Source organism: Falco rusticolus, chromosome 8 (assembly GCF_015220075.1).
Source record: "Falco rusticolus isolate bFalRus1 chromosome 8, bFalRus1.pri, whole genome shotgun sequence".
Lineage (NCBI taxonomy): Eukaryota > Metazoa > Chordata > Aves > Falconiformes > Falconidae > Falco > Falco rusticolus.
In genome coordinates, this window is record NC_051194.1 from 42237588 (window position 1) to 42254727 (window position 17140).

The window sequence follows — 17140 nt, forward strand, 5'->3', positions numbered from 1 at the left end:
CTTATTTAGGGCCACAGGAAAGAGTAGTTAAACTACACTTAAATTAACTAAAAGCACAGTGCACAGAGAATAATTCTTTTTCCATTGCTTAGACAATTTATACTTTTCCCATTCCATACATTTGCCTAAGTACTGTGATTACAACATCCAAACTGTTGCATGCAGTTTAACACTAAGAAATCATAAACATGGAACACAGAATATTAACCATCGCCACAGAAAACAGTACAATGATTATAAAAGTGTGTTGACCTCTCAACTTGCAGCTATTTAGTCATGGACTCTACAAGCATTTTATTGTTGCTTTATAACATTCCAAACAGTTTAGGTTAGAGATGTTTTGTTTCTCAGCCCTGCCTTTGCAAGAAGAGTGCTGAAAGTGTGCAGCCAGTCTCAGACTACAGACCAGCAGCAGAGTATGTTACAGTTCCCTGCTGTGCTTAACACACTGATGTGAGAAGTGTAAGAGAACAAGGACAAAGCTTTGCCTCTCCAGCTCTAACAGTTCTGGAGTGCCCTGGGTAACAGCCAGGACAGCAGGGCTTTTATTTAGCTAGACCAGCCTAGAACCTAGAGTACCAACCGTCTAGAGTTACCATGAGATGGTGTCCTTTCTAAGAAAGTGAAATGAACTATCACATTTTAATCCAGAGCCAAAACAGTGCAGAAGAGCAATTTGATAGCAAGGAACAAATAAGTGCTGCTTCCAAAATTGATTAGGTGAAGAATTACAATTGTAACAGTTGTCTTGGGTGGTTTTGGTTTTTTTTGTTTTTTTTTTTTTTGGGGGGGGGGGCGCTTGTTGGGTTTTGGGGGGTTGTTTGTTGGTTTGGGGTTTTTTTTATTGTTGTTGGGGGGTTTTGTTAGGGTTTTTTTTGTTTTATGTTGGGTTTTTTTGTGGGGGAGGCAGGGTGCAGCACAGAAAACAACAGGCAGAGACATTTTGGCATTAGAAATGTGTCTTATTACACACACTAAAATCTGCCAGTTCAGATGGGATGCTTTCAGCTTTCTGAAGGGTTTTGAAAGAGACACCATTTTGATTAAAACCCAAGGGAAAGTTGAAGTCGTAAGAGCAGAAGGAACAGCTCCTCCTCAGAACAGTGAAAAAACAAAGATCCTGTTGTTCCTAAGTGCTCTGATCCCAGGTCATGTTAGCTTTTTGTGGCATTAGGCAGCGGCTGCTTAAAAACTGTCTTTCTCCAGTCCAGGGGACAAAAACACAGCAGTGTAGATCATTACTTTTCTGACAACACTAAAAAACCTAGGGTACAGTTGAGCTGTTAATAAAGCCTGCAAAAGCCATTTTCTCACACCCCACATACTCTTCTGGTGTGTCTTCAAGGCACAGTTATTCCTTTTTAATCATTTATTACCTGTTAGCAGCAATTCGTCAAAAGATTCCCAGCCTCTCTTCCTTTGCTGTGTAGGAGGTAGATATCACCCAGTCTTTTAGCTTTCTCCCTCAATTCCTGCAGAAAAATCTCACCCTCCAATCCTCAAGTCACAAGTGTCCCTCTCTGCTCGGGGATCGTCACCACCTATCTTTTGTCTGCTTGCCCAGCATATTTGATTGTCTCTCAAGGTAGAGCTGAATGCAGTCTTTTATGCCTGCCTCCTTAGGGCTTGCAGACACACTGCTCAGCCAACCGGGAAGGTTTCTAGGCTTCTCTTCTCCTTGGTGGAAAGGAAGTTGTTCCTTAACACTTGCTTAAGGAAGTATTACTGAAGCTTATGATCCTTTTGGATCTTCACATTCGCTTTTACAGATTTTCATCAGTAAACCAAGCACAGATCTGTGACCTTCCACCAGTCTCTCCCACACTAGAATTTCAAGTGCAATAATTGTCACATTTTGTTTCAATAGGATTTTTACTGCTTCCAAATTTAAACCAAGTATGAGTTGCAAATTGCATCTAACCTAGGGCAGACAACTTACTCCAGGGCTTAATACTTTATTTGACCCTAGTTTGGCTTTATATCAGGATCTACAAGACCAATCAGGCAGGTAGCTTCAAAGAAGCTTCAGACATTAGCTTTTTAGGCCTTTTCCTTAGAAATTGTTCCTCTAAGAACAAACACAATACAAGCGTTAGTCAGAGGAAGAACAACAAGGCAACTGTTTCCATAACCTTTTCCTTTTCTTCCAAATAGGAATGCAAGATTCAAGGACCTGCAAGTCGTCTGTATACAGCAGTGACCTTGTCTAAGAAGCATTACACATCAGGCAGTAACAAAGGTACTACAAGGTAGAATACCAATGTGCACAAACAGCTTAGTATGTGCAATACTCAGTTTATCCTCTTCAGAAATTCTGACCTCCTACAAACAAAGTCAAGAACAAACACAGACTGCACCTATAATAAACATGCCTATAAGCAGCAATAGTTATACTTTGCATTTACAGTAAACTCTCCAATGGATGTCGATACACAGCACTTAAAGGTCTGAAAGCTTGGGATCTTCTTGTTCCGTTCTTTGCTCAGCATCTGGAAGGGCTATAGCAAATCTTTCCTCTACACATTTTTGACCCTTTTGCCAAAATTCATACTTAGTATCTTATGCACTGTGATAGATGAAGCTGCTGCTTCACCTCTGTTCATACACCATCCCTAAAACTCATGACATTATTAACCTCTGTTTTTCAGCATCTAATAGATGTCACCAGAAAAACAGTTTTAATAAATGCGTCCTGGAACATTCAGTTTGGAGCAAAGGTACCATATGTGAAAGGGAAAAATAATGATAAGTGATAAATGGGATAAAGATTTTAGGGAAATTTTATTGTATTTAATTAATCTACCATTTTTACTAAGTTGCTTTCAAGTGAAATGGCTTTTTACCGACTCCTTTCGAAAAGGTTAGAAGGGTATTCCCTAAGCTACAATCATTAGCATATAGATGTCTCTAAGTGTTAATTTCTGTTTTCACTGAATGAATGTAATTTAAAATGAGGCCCTTTCAAATCAGTTAACTTTGGCCATTTGAGAAAGATAAGAAAAACAGACTCAAGCATGAACCCCAGCAAAACCTGCTTCTTAAGGATAAATATATGCCACTATTTAAGAGTCTCCATTGCCACATGCTGCAAATGATAGATTTCAGGAAAATTATGGGAAAGGATGGATGCTGGGATTAAAGTTCTACCAGTAGGTGATAGAATCCGTTAATAGGGTTAACAATAACAAAAAAGAAGGTTATTTTTATACTTCAGTTTTTTAAAAGAGTTGAAAACCAGCCTAGAAATTAGAGTTGTGGCAATTAGTTTTATACCTACAGCAAAACTCGTTAAATTTCTTCTTTTCCAGTTTAATGCAACAAAGGAAGAATAAATTAGGAACTGATGCAGCTCCTAAATTAATGAATGGTATACCAACTATCATCCTCAGCTGGATCAGGCTCAGGAGTGTTTTGAAGTTTTCATTTTAAAATTACTTAATACAGGTTCAGTATGATACACTATAAACCTCTGACACAGCTGTCCATCCAGGCACACCCCATTCCCTAAGAAAAGATGGTTTCTCATCAGCAGATCTCCAGCATGTATATACTCTATAACAATAGTTAATAAAGAGAGAGAATATTTATAATTAAACAAGTCTCATCCTCCATCATAAAATCATATCCTCATCAGATCATAGCTTTCCCAAAATTACATTTTTCTTAGAGTGATCATTTCTTGCTTGAATATCTTTTAACTCATGGGAGACAAAACAAACAAACAAACAAACAACTTCAATCTTTGAGAACATGTTTTCTCAAGAGAAATATGAAATTTGGGAAAGCGAGTTGCCCTGACCTACACAGAAATTCCACCTCTTCTGGCAAAGCTACAAGTGTTTTGATTATATTTAGCTTGCATATTCCGAAATGATCATTGCCATATTTTGGCAAAGTCCTCAGAAAGTACATTTGCTCTGAACATACCAGGATCTGGGGAAGTCAGACCTCAGGCACACTGTTTTCTTGGCAGCAGGAAATCCCCAATATGGCAGGTACTAGAAAAGAAACCAAGACGACCATTCTTTCTTTTTACCCATACAAGATATCATTATATTAGGGAAGGCAACAGCACAGTGATCAGAAAGTCAAAAAAGAGAGTCAGTAAGAGGAGAGACTGATGCCTTGTCAGTCCTCTTTCCATAAACAGAAAGTAACGGCAGCCAGCATATGGAGTCAGATAGATGAAAGTTGAAGGGATAGAAAGTCAGACCATGAATACATCACACATATTAAAAATATGAACTAAAAAAAAAACCAAAACTCAGGTTCTACATTATTGTTCATCAACAGAGATTAATGGTATTTTTCTTCTAAGTCACTGGCTTTTTGCCACTTTTACAAGTTGCTCCATTAAGTCCAGTTCATACTGTAGGACATACTAGGTGGATTGACCAAGAAAGAAGTCAGTATTGTTCCTTACATACAAGCTTTCTCTTGTTCCCTACTTAATAATCAAAATCAACTAATTATACTGAAATAGCATTTAGTTTGCAAAATCAACATTCAACAGGGAGAAAACACTCCATTAAACAAGCACTGACAATTACACGTGTCCAACCTACTTTGAGTTCAAATGAAGCTGTCTTCCTGAGAAAGGTAATGCCAGTGCAAGCTTTCTCTCCAAATACTCTAGTCAATGTCTTAGCCATGCTAGAGATCAGCTCTCCTCTTTTGGCTTTCCCTCTCCTCTACCAACAGTCAAAAGGCAGGCCAACTGATGGCAGCTGTAGTACGGGTAAAGGTCTATTTGGACTTGGACTAAGACCAGCAACATGGTATATGAAATAAATTGAACAGATGGTAAGAACATTCAGCTTTGATATTCTTTTTTACCTCACTTTACTGCATCAGACTTTCTTGAAACATGCAGATCATGTAAACCCTGAGAATTAGCTTTATAGTCTTCAAATAAACATACATACGTTTTCCAACCTAGCGTTGCAACAGCAAATATATAAACAGACCAACTGCTAGCTGGTATTGCTATGAATTTTTGCTAATAAATCCAGCTTGTTTAAATAAGGTACTCCAGTCTCTGCTCTTAGATATGGACTGGCCACAGAGTGAGGGATTTCCCACCCATATAGATTTCCTGAATTTATACTACCTATGAACATTACCTACACTGCATATTGGTTTCAACAACACTATCCTGTTAATAAGAAGCATTTACATGTAAAAGGCTGAGTGGAAGTTAAGGAATCCCCTTGCACAGTTACAAGCATATCTATGCAATCCTTTGTCCAGTACTTTAAACAAACTCTAATTTAGACTTTTAGTTTCCAATCTGGAAGACACTCAGGAAAAGTATGATATACTATTGACTTATTTAAATCCCTGACATTCTAGTTTGCTTTTTAATTTTCTACATATAGTTCCCATACAGTTTCAAAAAAAGTTTAATAGCTAGATTTCTTCACATCAACTCTCCCATAACAAAAACGTAGGCACGTTTTTAGGAGAGCTGTAAATAAAAAATGCCATCATATTTTGTATTTTTTGCAAGGCTCTTCATGTTAGCAGAATCCTTGTGCTCTGTTCTTGGTGTGTATGAAACACACAGTCTTTAGAAATGCAGATAATGAAAAAAAGAGCCACTAGGGAAACAAAGTAATAACATTAGCTAATGCCACACAGTAATGTTTATTTAACAAATCTGTGTTGCATGCCTGACATTTCCCCTGGCATCAATTTATTTTGTTTTGCTTTTCTCTGATAGCAGCACAAATGCATTTAAAATGTAAACTTATTTTACACCTACCAAAGTGTATACACAATGTAATAAAAACATATACATCTTTTTTAATATCTTATGGGAATACAGACTGGAGATGTGCAGAAAGCCCAACAGCCAAAGTAAATGATCTAGATTATGGAAAATGTTCATTTTTAGCTTTCCCAATAGCTACTAAAACTGCAATTGTCAGTGCACTGTACATCACTGCATTATGTTATTTATAAAGTGCCACAATGTGACAAAATGATGCTATCCATCAGGATCCAATCTTAACTGAAAGTGGCAGGGGAAGTGGAGTGGATGGAAAGATATCTTTGCAGTCCATTCAAACTGGCAGTTTGGAATAGTTACAAATAGCAATTTTCAGAAGTTTAATCTACTGGTCATTTGTAAAAGCGTACACAAACGATTCTATGAACCAAATTAGAAAAAAAAAAGTTTCTACTTTCAAACTTCTCTGTAAGCAAGCTATCTCTTTCGCCACTTTCCTTCCAGCTAAAGATCATACCGTTTCATTCATGCAACTCTTGCTTTCTTCGTCAGAGTCCTAAATTTGTCAGTCTCTCTGTTCAGGATCAGTACCTTTCTTCACTTAGAAAGCCAGCCCAGCCAGCCATCTCCAAGAAATCCTCTTTAATTTCCCCTTCCTTTGTTGTCTAGCAGGCTCTTATCTTTGCTGCCTCACTGGACTTTTTCAGAACAATGAAGTCCCAAACTTTACATCTTCTCTTCTAATATATTCAAGTTATGTCAGACACCATCAAGGACAACATCAGACCAGGCAGGATGACATCTCTCACGTATAGCCCCATGCTACTTTCATTTAACATAAAAAAAAACCCAAAAAAAAAACCCCACAGAAAATTAGTCTCATTAAACTCAAAGTAACGGGAAAGAATAACCTAAAGCATGCACATGCAATGATTAGGACAAAACTTGTGACCACCATTCCAAAAACATCAGCAGAGGTCAGAAAACTAAACAGTATTAAAAACCATGAAGGAGGGAAAATGAGAAAAACAGACCACCACCAAAAAAATCAAAATATTATGTGACTTTGTAATTCCAAATACACGCAGATCTTTAAGTGCAGCTCTGATAACCTTATTAAAGGGAAGTAGATGGTTCAGAAAAGCAAAGAAGAATCACGAGGAATATAGAAAACGTCCAAGACAGAGACAGTTCAACTCTTCAACTAGTCTCTTTCCCAGCAAAGGAGAGTTATGCCCATACCTATAAAGTAACAATGCTGTAAAGGTGAGGACAAGTCACCTGCTTGCTACTACTTGTTGCTTATAAACATCTGGTGCATGTATCAAGCAGTGCATTTAAAAACCCACAAAGAACTTCCATAACAAGAGTGCAAATCTTTGCCTGCAAGGTGGAAGTCAATAGTGCAAGTAGAATAAAAACAGAGCTGAAAATAGTTCATGGTCCAGGAATGACTAATTAAGAACAGACAAAATGCAGCCTACTGTGAGGTAGTTCTGTAATGACAAACTGGTTGCAGAAGTATGCACAACAGGGAGGGTCCCTCCATATAGCTCCTGTTTCCTATTCCCGCTACCAGCATTTACAATTTACCACTAGTAGGAAGAGAATATTGAGTTCACCTGACTTCAAGTTGATTTGGAGACATTTCCAAAAATCATAAAGAGCATTTCCCCATTCCATCCAGCATTTTGGGGATGAGGGGAAGAGAAATCCTTACCCTTCAATAGATATTCCTAGAGACAAAAAGTACTTGTCTTTTCAAATTGTTTAATCTCATTTCTTCAGTGCCCCATTGTGCTTTCTCCACCTCTCATACAGAACCAGTCAGCCTGCATTTCCACCTCTGGCATTCATTAGCAGTTTTCCAGGTGCAGGAATTTAGGGCAGAAGGTTCCACAGGAGAGAGGATACATCAAAATTATTCTTTGACCCAACAGAAATTACAGCCTTCAACTAATCTGCATGGGCCCGTACCTCCAGTTACAAATGGAAGTATTCAGGAATTGAAGAATTAAAGTAAGATGACTAGAAAAGAAGGTTTAACAAGGAGCTGCAGACATATAGGTAGTTTTGACTAGATTATGAAATGCATACTGCAAGGTTTATGTTTTGTTAAACTACCCTTAAGGAAAAGGCCTGAATATAAAAGCTGTTTTATACCATGGGATTCTTACTGCTATTGCTGCCACAGCAGAATCTGGAAGGATACACTACGATATGCTGCCATATGGTCACATTTGCTCAGTTGCCCAGCTCCATCCATTTCCTTCTCCAATACAAGAACAGCTTGTGTTGTGCAAAAAAACCCCAAACCATTAAGTGAGAAGACATTCTTCTAGGTACAATGCATCATTTAAAAATGTGTTACCCCAGATACAAACATCGTTTCCTTATTTGACTGATAACTCCTTTACCTGGCATAAAATCAGAATGTGAATGCTTACCCAAAGAAATAATGTTTTACATCACAAAAAACATTTTTAAATTCTGTATGCAATAATAGTCACAGCTGAATTCCATTAATGTACTAATAGCACACCAATATATTTGGTATACTGCTATTCACTGTTAGTATATACACAGTACACAGGTTATACTTAAGAATAGTTCCTGCTGGGTATCAGTAGCCTAACACTTAAACAAGTTTTATGCAATCATTTTGAGCCTGCCATCTTAAAGAGTTCAGCTAATGTTCAATAAAAAGCAAACAACTGAAAACAGACTTCCTTATCTGATCCCAGTGCATCACACCAGCACAATTCTTTTCCAACTATCACCAGGATCAACACTGAGTAAATTGGCAGATATCTCAATTACGAAGTGAAAGACACTAGTGTCGGGCACCTACATCTCTGGTACTTTCTTCCACAGTTTTATGTACTCTTGCCTTCTGTTACCTCTGCAGAAAACTCTAATCTTGTTCAATCAGCAGAGAAAAACTGAAAGTCTTACACAAGTAAGAATTTTATTCACTATATTTATCGGCTTGATATAATGAGCTCTTACCATTCTTTCTTCTAAACATGCTTTTTTCCAGCACAAACATTGTGCAGTGTGGAAGTATTTATGCTGGACTAACATGTTACTGGTTGTAGCCTACATTGCTTTCTTTCTCTTCTTCAGCGCCAGTGTTGTTCATTGTCACACAGCCTCACTCTAGTCCTTTCTCTGCCACAACTGTTTTTCCTAAACTGTTAGTTGCCCTTGTCTCGGTCTGTTATTGGCTCTATTCCAAGTTCAAAAGCATTAAAAGTTACAGGCAAGACTTCCTATTGGAAGTCCACTGTGTAATCATTGTATGATTTTGCAAGTATCAGCTGTAGAGAATGCGCCAAAGCCACTACTCCAAGACTCGCTTTTCCTTGGGTTTCTATTGTGTAAAGCATCTTCTAGGCATAAAGAAATCCTTTGGTTTGGATGCATAAGGTGCTTTTTAAATATGGTTCATCACCTAAAAAAATTTTATTTTTATACATTCATATTGGGGGGTGTTTCCCTGCCCCTGCTTATGGCAAAGATACCAGAATGCATTAAAAAACTTAAAACTGAGGCAGGAGTCCAATTCAATACACAGGGAAGTTGTAATGCCCTGGGACTGAGAAAACTGCTGCTGATACACTTAATTTATATAAGAAATTTACTCTCACTCCTCTTCTCACTACCCACAAATAACATACACATATATTACCAGAGAGATGAAAATCTGTATGATACCACTAATTAGAAATAAAAGACTTACTTTGCACAAGCAGATTCTCCTTTACCAGATGGTTTCCACTAATATTCACTAATAAAAAGCCTGTTTGAGGAGCTTATGTTCAGTTAGATTGGAAGAGGCCAGGAACAGCCCAACTATGTCAGCAGTTAATTTCATTAGAAAGACTCCGTGTCAGTTCTGTCTGGGAACTCTGTAGCTTTTACAACTTCCTTTATTCTGTGCAGATTTCATTTCTGCAGTGCAACACACCTGGCAACCTTTCTGTAACAAAACTATTTTTTGTCTGTTAAAGACAAAGTCTTAAATGGGATCTTATCAATATTTGAACATCAATGTATTAACATGAATCCTTGAGGATTCACCTCATAGGTAGATAGAAATAGTAGATAGGTAGAGCTATCAGAAGTTTTGAACCACTATACTATGAAAGAGTATGGTCAACGTATCAAAATCTTTATCATAATTACTGTTTCTATTTGCAAGGTACTGATTTATCTAAAAGTGTCATTAAGTGATTTTCAGCAACTGTTCCTTATTACATCACCCTGCATTACAGGCAGGGAGTCAGAGGAATATATTTTCCAAGAAAAATATTTAAATTCAAGTAGTAGGGAAAACACAGTACTGGCCATTTATCAGAAGATCTAAGGTAACATACACGTTTAAGCATGAAATGCAATTCCTTCCCACACAAATGAAGTATCATAATGTGAAACCTAGAAGGTATTTGCCAAATATGGCAAAATATAAGGAATCAGATTGTACAGACATGCTTTGGATATGAACAGTAGCCACAAAAATCCCTACCTACTCAAAACGAGGAACACACACCCCACCCTCCCAAAATGTTTCTTAATGTCCAAGAACCATTCCAGTCCAAGGTCATGTCCCTTGCTTATCTCCCTCAATCACCTGCTGGCTTTTTACCATCTTCCCATGCTCTTGTGGTGGGGTTTTCCGTTATTGATCTCCACCCACACAGAGCAGACCAAGTGAATCATTCCTGCTCCTGCATGGACGAGAAAACAAACCTGAGGTCACAACTAGTTGTTTCATGTTCCTCGGAGTCTGCACACACAGGGAGAACACTCAAGATTCTGTACCAATTACACTCCTCCACACTGGGTTAATATTAAGTACCTACTTTACCAAAACCAACTTAAACATGTGTGTACCTTGAATGCGCTCTGACAGAAAAATACTGAGATTATCTGAGATCTTCTTGTCCTCACTGTGAAGACTTCATTGTGTGTCCAGATACCATATGACTAGAACGAGAGAACCTCTTCACCAAGACTAGTGCTGGAGCCAAGACGTTTAAAATTACACTACTATTCCCAGGAACAGAGGTTCTTTGCAAGAATACTGTACAGAAGTAGTCTGTGGACAGGTCTTTTATTTTTTTTTTCTTTAAAAAAGAAAATGAAATTATTGAGCTTCTTTGATGCTTTGAATCATTATGTAACGTGTGCATTTTTAAAACCAGTCATCTGCATTAGGAAGTCTGTGACATCATGAAAGCTTCTTTAAAGTACTTTTTAAACTGTCCCAGTTATATATGTGAAAAGAAACTATAAAAATCAGAATGAAAGAACAATTCTTAAATTAGTACAAGGGCAGAGCAACAGCTTTTTTCAAAAATGGCTTTTATGCTGAACATGTTTGCAGTTTTCAAATTTATGGGTGTAGCTGTCAACATGTATATTCACTTTTAGAATATCGTCCTGGCTTAATGAGGTCTCCTGGAATGATTTCTTTTAATAAAAAGTTAACATGCTTACATATGTGGTTTCCACCTTTCTATTTTTTTTTTTTAATATATACACTACTCTTTACCAGAGAGATCACAGCAGTTTACTTAAACTTCCAGTGAATTCAGCTACTTCAACACCTCAAAATCAGGCAGCTCCCAATGAAAGTTCCAAGTAACAATTGTCATAGCTAACTTAACAACTATAGATCCATATCTTCAGCATAAGAAACCTAAGCCAGAAAAAGAGTCTGGACAATTGCATTTTAGTTACAACTACATGCCATCGGCAAATGGTGCCACATTACTAAATAGAAATAAGACTTCTTACTAGTCTCTCCATCTTTGGTCGAGCATCATAACTGCAGCACATACTACATGTCTACCTCACCTCTGTCTGTCTCACCATCTCTCCACCTGTCTCCATTTCATGCTGTTGTTTCCGTTAGGCAGGGAGTAAGAAGATTAGATTCAGGAAACAAACACATTCACCCCTCAGAACAAAACTTCTCCTGCAACATCAGGATGCTCAGCAATGAGTTCAGAGTTATGATTTTCAAATTCATACACATCCCTGCAAGAATGCCTCATAATCATGGGTCGAACAGATTAGGACTCCTCTCCCTCCCCAAGCAGCTGAAGTAGCTGTTTTCAAACTTCTTCCCTTCCATTTCATCTTCTTATTCACTCTTCCACTTTTTAGTGTTTCTCAGGGTTCAAACTGACACAGCCTACTTGGCTAAACTGCCATAGTGCTCTAGCTTTTACTTGAAGCTTGTTTCCTCCTACCTCTTCATCATCACAATTCTCTTCTTCAGGAGCTCTGCATTTGTTTCATTTTCTTCTCTTGAACTACCCCCACTCTGATATGCTATAAAAGCAAACCACTTCACTATAAAGATGTTCAGTTACCTCATGCCTGATTTTTTTGTCTGTGCAACCTAGTATAGCAGAATTTCTCCACCCCACATTTCTTTACAAGGATTCAGCATAACATCCAATACATTTTCTTCTTTCTGTTGACTTTGAAAGCTTCCTGAACAGTAGATGTGCATTAATCCATTCAGTTTTCAGTACTATATTCAGAACCAACGCTTCTTCCAGATTACGTCAAAAAATTGTTAAAATGAACTGCAAGCCAACAATACTCTTCATATAGCTAAGACAGCATTTTCCTCTTTTCCGTAGAAAAAAAATTCTAGGAGGATAAATAACGGTCCAAAAAAAAAAAATTCAAGGGGAAAGAGATTAATTTCTGCAAGTAATAAAAGTATAATCTAGAAAGATTTTTATACAAGGGAAAAGTTGAAAACCTAGAAGAATGTCAAAAGTTAGTGTTCTTGCAGCTCCTTTGATTGACACAGTGGTAAAAGCATATGCATTCTTCCCTGTGTTTCTAAATTCATGCCGAGTGATATGGCCTTATTTTAAGTGGAAGTAGGAGCAGAAATGGAATGCATATTTCTGCAGACAAAGGAGCATTTTACTTCATCACAGAGCAACATAGAATTCATTTTTTGCAAGTCCTCATTACCTTAAGCAAAGGGGTAATACAATTCAGCTGTACTGCTTTGCCATGGGGAGGTCCTTTTAAGGGCCACCTGTACTGCTGCTAATCTTTGAATTAGTATGTTAGTTTTATTTCTAGCAAAGAAATAGAAACAATTAGATCATTCCCATAATGCTTTTTAGTTCCTAACTCTACAGTGCCAAGGAATAAGGAACTTTTGCTTCAAAAGTATGATACATCTTAACACATTCACAAGGCCCAGGCCACTTCAAATATAGATTCCTGCAAATATACTGCAAATTCTTTCTTTAAAAGCTTTGGGGGTTTTGTGTTTTTTCTTAAACACACAATACAGAATAATAAGTGCAAATAACATTATCAATGTACAAATACTAAAGAGGAAAAGCATTCTTAATTTTTACTTCAACTTCATATACTGCTCTTCATTTACCTCAAGAATAGAGCCGAATACTTTTCAGTCACAGTGAACCCAGTGACCACAGTCCATCGTTAAATATATCAGCTACAATTTCCACTTCAGCACCAATTGAAGTATCACCTTATTACACTTTGTGAATTTCCACAAGCCCTCCAAGTTATTTTTGACATCTTTGACTCTGATCCTGCCAACACTTACACACATTATCTTAAGCATGCTAAAATCCATAGCATTACGCACAGCACACAAACAAGCACATGCATCATTTCAGAAATGAGGACTTCTTTAATTGTTCGGCACAGAAGCACACCCTTTCAGATGTTATATGTACAGATTAGGAAAATATTACTCCAATAGCATAACTATTGTGTTAGTATCTCTTCTAAAATTCCTTCCTTACCCTTCCACCCTCCTACACATATCACGTCCTTTATGTTCTCCTTAAATGCCTAAAAATAACTAACTATGCATATGGTCTGAGCACCACAGCCCTATACCATGTAACTGGGGAGTAAGTATTTTGGTTTGAATAGCTGACCTCACATCCATCATCAGAAGAGATTTTTCCATGAGTTATTTCCCAGAACTTCAACATTTAGCATAGACTATAGGTATGGCAATTATAGAGTTCCACACAAATAACAGAATAAAGGGGTTTTGTTAAAAATGCCAAATAAACAAATCAAACCCCTCCCCAACCAATGAAGTCTTCATGTGTTTTTGTCTCCTACCTGTATTATAAAAGATTTGAAATTACATATTTACTTTCCCTCAGATTAAGGGTTTTTCTTCATATTAGACAGTTTTTGCTGACATTAAAAACCAATCTAAATTTACGATCCCACCTAGAAACACATCAGCCTACCCCATATTCAGGAATACAAGAGCGAGGACTCAATCTTTTGTTCAACTTCAGCCATGAGGAGAAAAGCAGGAAGCACATCATTCAACGGCCTCTCAATTTGTTCTACCAACTTGCTTACCCTAATTGATAATCTCCTCTGCTCCTTCTCTTCCCTAAGTAAGTAGCTGGCATAAAATAAAGGGAAGCTGAAACACATCTGTGAAAAGCAGTGTTTCAACTTAGCTCAGAGCAAGAAGAAAGCAAGGAAAGTTGCATATCTGAGTCAACACACCTCCCATAGAATAAAGAAATGGTTTCCAGGACTGCAGTCTACTAAGGAAGTTCCTAGGGCACAGTCTAATTTCACACCATCAAAGAGGCACACCTGCTATTTTAGATAAAAAACAGACATTTTTACTTAAACTTGTCCTCCACAGTGAGATCCCAGCTATGCAAGTTCAGTGGCACTGGCAATACAGACACCTTCCTTGGGTCTCGCCCCAGTTCTACTGCCTTCTACAGCCAAGGCTTGAAACACACACTGCACTTTACATAAAAAGCCTAAAAAACACTACACAGAGCCTAGTATTTGAAGATAAAGGCATTCTATTTTATAAACAGAACAAAAAGCCCAACATAACAGGTATAAGACAATCTCAACCCCATGCTTTTGTACCCCCTCCTCAAGGCCCTTGTCTTAGAACAAAAGCACTATGCTTCCAGTGCTGACCTCAGTCTGCTGCACAACATACCTCCTCCAAACACAACCTACTAGTCAAACCCAGTTCACACCTATTTATTAAGAACAACTTGTTAACTTTGACCATCTCCAGCTGGCAGGGCTCATCAGCCTCACCTGAGGGGCAACTTTACCCTCTGCCTTTCCAAGAGGCAAAGGGCACCTAGCGGCACCTGGGCTTTTCCTGCACCACCTTGCACAGGCCCTCAGCTTCTTTCAGGCCTAGTCCACAGCAATTCATGGCCAGGGGTCCCTGGGGCTATTGGCCATGGTCTTCAGTGGTGCTGTGCCAGGCAGACCAGAGGTAGAGCTGGAAGGAGAGGGAGAGAAAAGTACTAGCTGTCCCTGCTGCAGAGCACAGCCCATGAGGCATGCAGCCCACCACCAACCCTACCTGCCCTGCTGGGCGCCAGCACAGGGAGATGGCAACATGCAGCTCACCCCTGAGCCTCCCCCGCGCCCCCAGCCTGCTCCAGCTCCCAGTGTGCAGCCAGGTCTTGTCACCTCCCACACCTTCCCATAGAGGTGTTATAAAACATCTAACATTTCACATGTGCAGACACCAAAAGCTCACCAGGACACCAGCCTCAGCTAGCGCCAGATCCATGGGCTCATTCCAGGCTACTGCTGGTTCCCCACCACCTTTCCACTACTCCGCTCTACTACTACTAGGTCCTCTACTGCTCCTACACTGCCATGAGGGTTTGCTTCTCTCAGGGAGGTGGAAAGCAAAAAAGCCAGGCCCTAGGGCCACCTCTCTGCTCCAGCTACTCCCTTAACAGGTGATAGAGTCATTTATTTTCTTTGTCCCATGGGAGGGGAGGACAGGCCGGGCTCCTCCAGAGCTGGCCCTACAGCAACAGCAGCAGGCTGCTCCTTACTCACTGGAGGGTCCACCTGCCCCCACCCCCAGGTCTGCCCAGCTGCTGCCCTGGGCACAGCTGTGAGGATGCAGGCTCTTCTCATCACCCACCTCACACATATCAACTTGAAAAACCAGCGTGAGGGACAACAGCCCCTCTCTGGGAAACTTTGCCTGGCATTCATCATGCTGCCTGGCAGTTCCCTGGGTGACATTAATGTAGCTGAGGGGTTCCAATGGAAATCTTGGGGTTACTGGCAACCCTAAAGTCCAGAATATGCTTAAATGTTGCAGCCTCATCTTGATATGGTTTAGTTTTAACTGTAAAGTTTAGAGGAATCATCTGCATTATCAGAGTTAATCACATGAAGTTCTGTTTTCAAAATATGACTCACTGGTGGATAGAGTTTTCCCAAATTGCTTAAAAGATTAATAAAATAATCAACTTAGCAGAGGGGAAAAAAACCACAAACTATTCCTGTAAGGAAATCACTTTATTGCCTATACATGTGAATGAGCTGTTTTAATACTCAGGTTCGCTGCCTCCTCTGCATTTAATCTCTTCCCTTTTATGTCCTACTCTGATTTTTTTCTAAAAGACTTTCAGGCTTTTTTAAAATTAATTATACAAATCATTAGTATTAAAAAGGTAATATAATGGTTTCAAGAACAAGCTTCACAGACTATCTGCATATTTAATCATCTCTGCTAATAAATTTTTAATCACTCATTGAGTTCAGGTTCTTGTCTTGAAGCTTAACTTGATAACAAACCTAGCAACTGGTAGAACTAATTGGTACAGAGTAAGTGAATAATTTATAAGAGGAAAAAGCACTGGGTGTTCTGGAGGTGTGCAGAGACCACAAGTCACAGATATTTCTGGGAGAAAGCAGGAAAACAGCGGCTGATTACAGGAATTTCATGATACACTGCTGACATCCAGAGGCCAACAGTCAATACTGTTCACATATGTGAACCAGGCTGTAAAGCACGCTGTAAAGCCAGATTCATTAAGTTTTAAATATTCATGCATTTCATTAAAGTTAACATTAATTGCACTACCATACACATTGATTATGCATAGCCCATAAGTGTTTAACCTCTGAAAGCTTGCAAGTATATTCAAGTAATGGGGTATGTCCCGTCTTCGATGATTTCAGTGAAAGGTTGAAATTAGAAATGGAATGCATTACAGTGCTAAGAAGTAGTAGTCTGAAATATCAGAACAGTAATAAAAATAATTATTTTACTAACCACACAGAAACACTGATGTAAGCTGTAAGTTGCTTTGTATTTTTCAAAAATAATAAAGGTAACAAAAATTATGCATAAGATTTCTAACTGACAAATGCTACATTGATTTGCAAGCTACATCTGTGAAATGAGTTTAAACAGGTAAAGGTAATTGATGTCTGAGTGGCTTCCATTTAGATAAAGATGGGTAGCTTTTAAACAATGTAACAATGAAAGAAAAGGCTGTTCTCTTGAAATAAGCTGATTTGTATCTAAAAATGAGACACCCCAAACCCACTTACACTACAGAA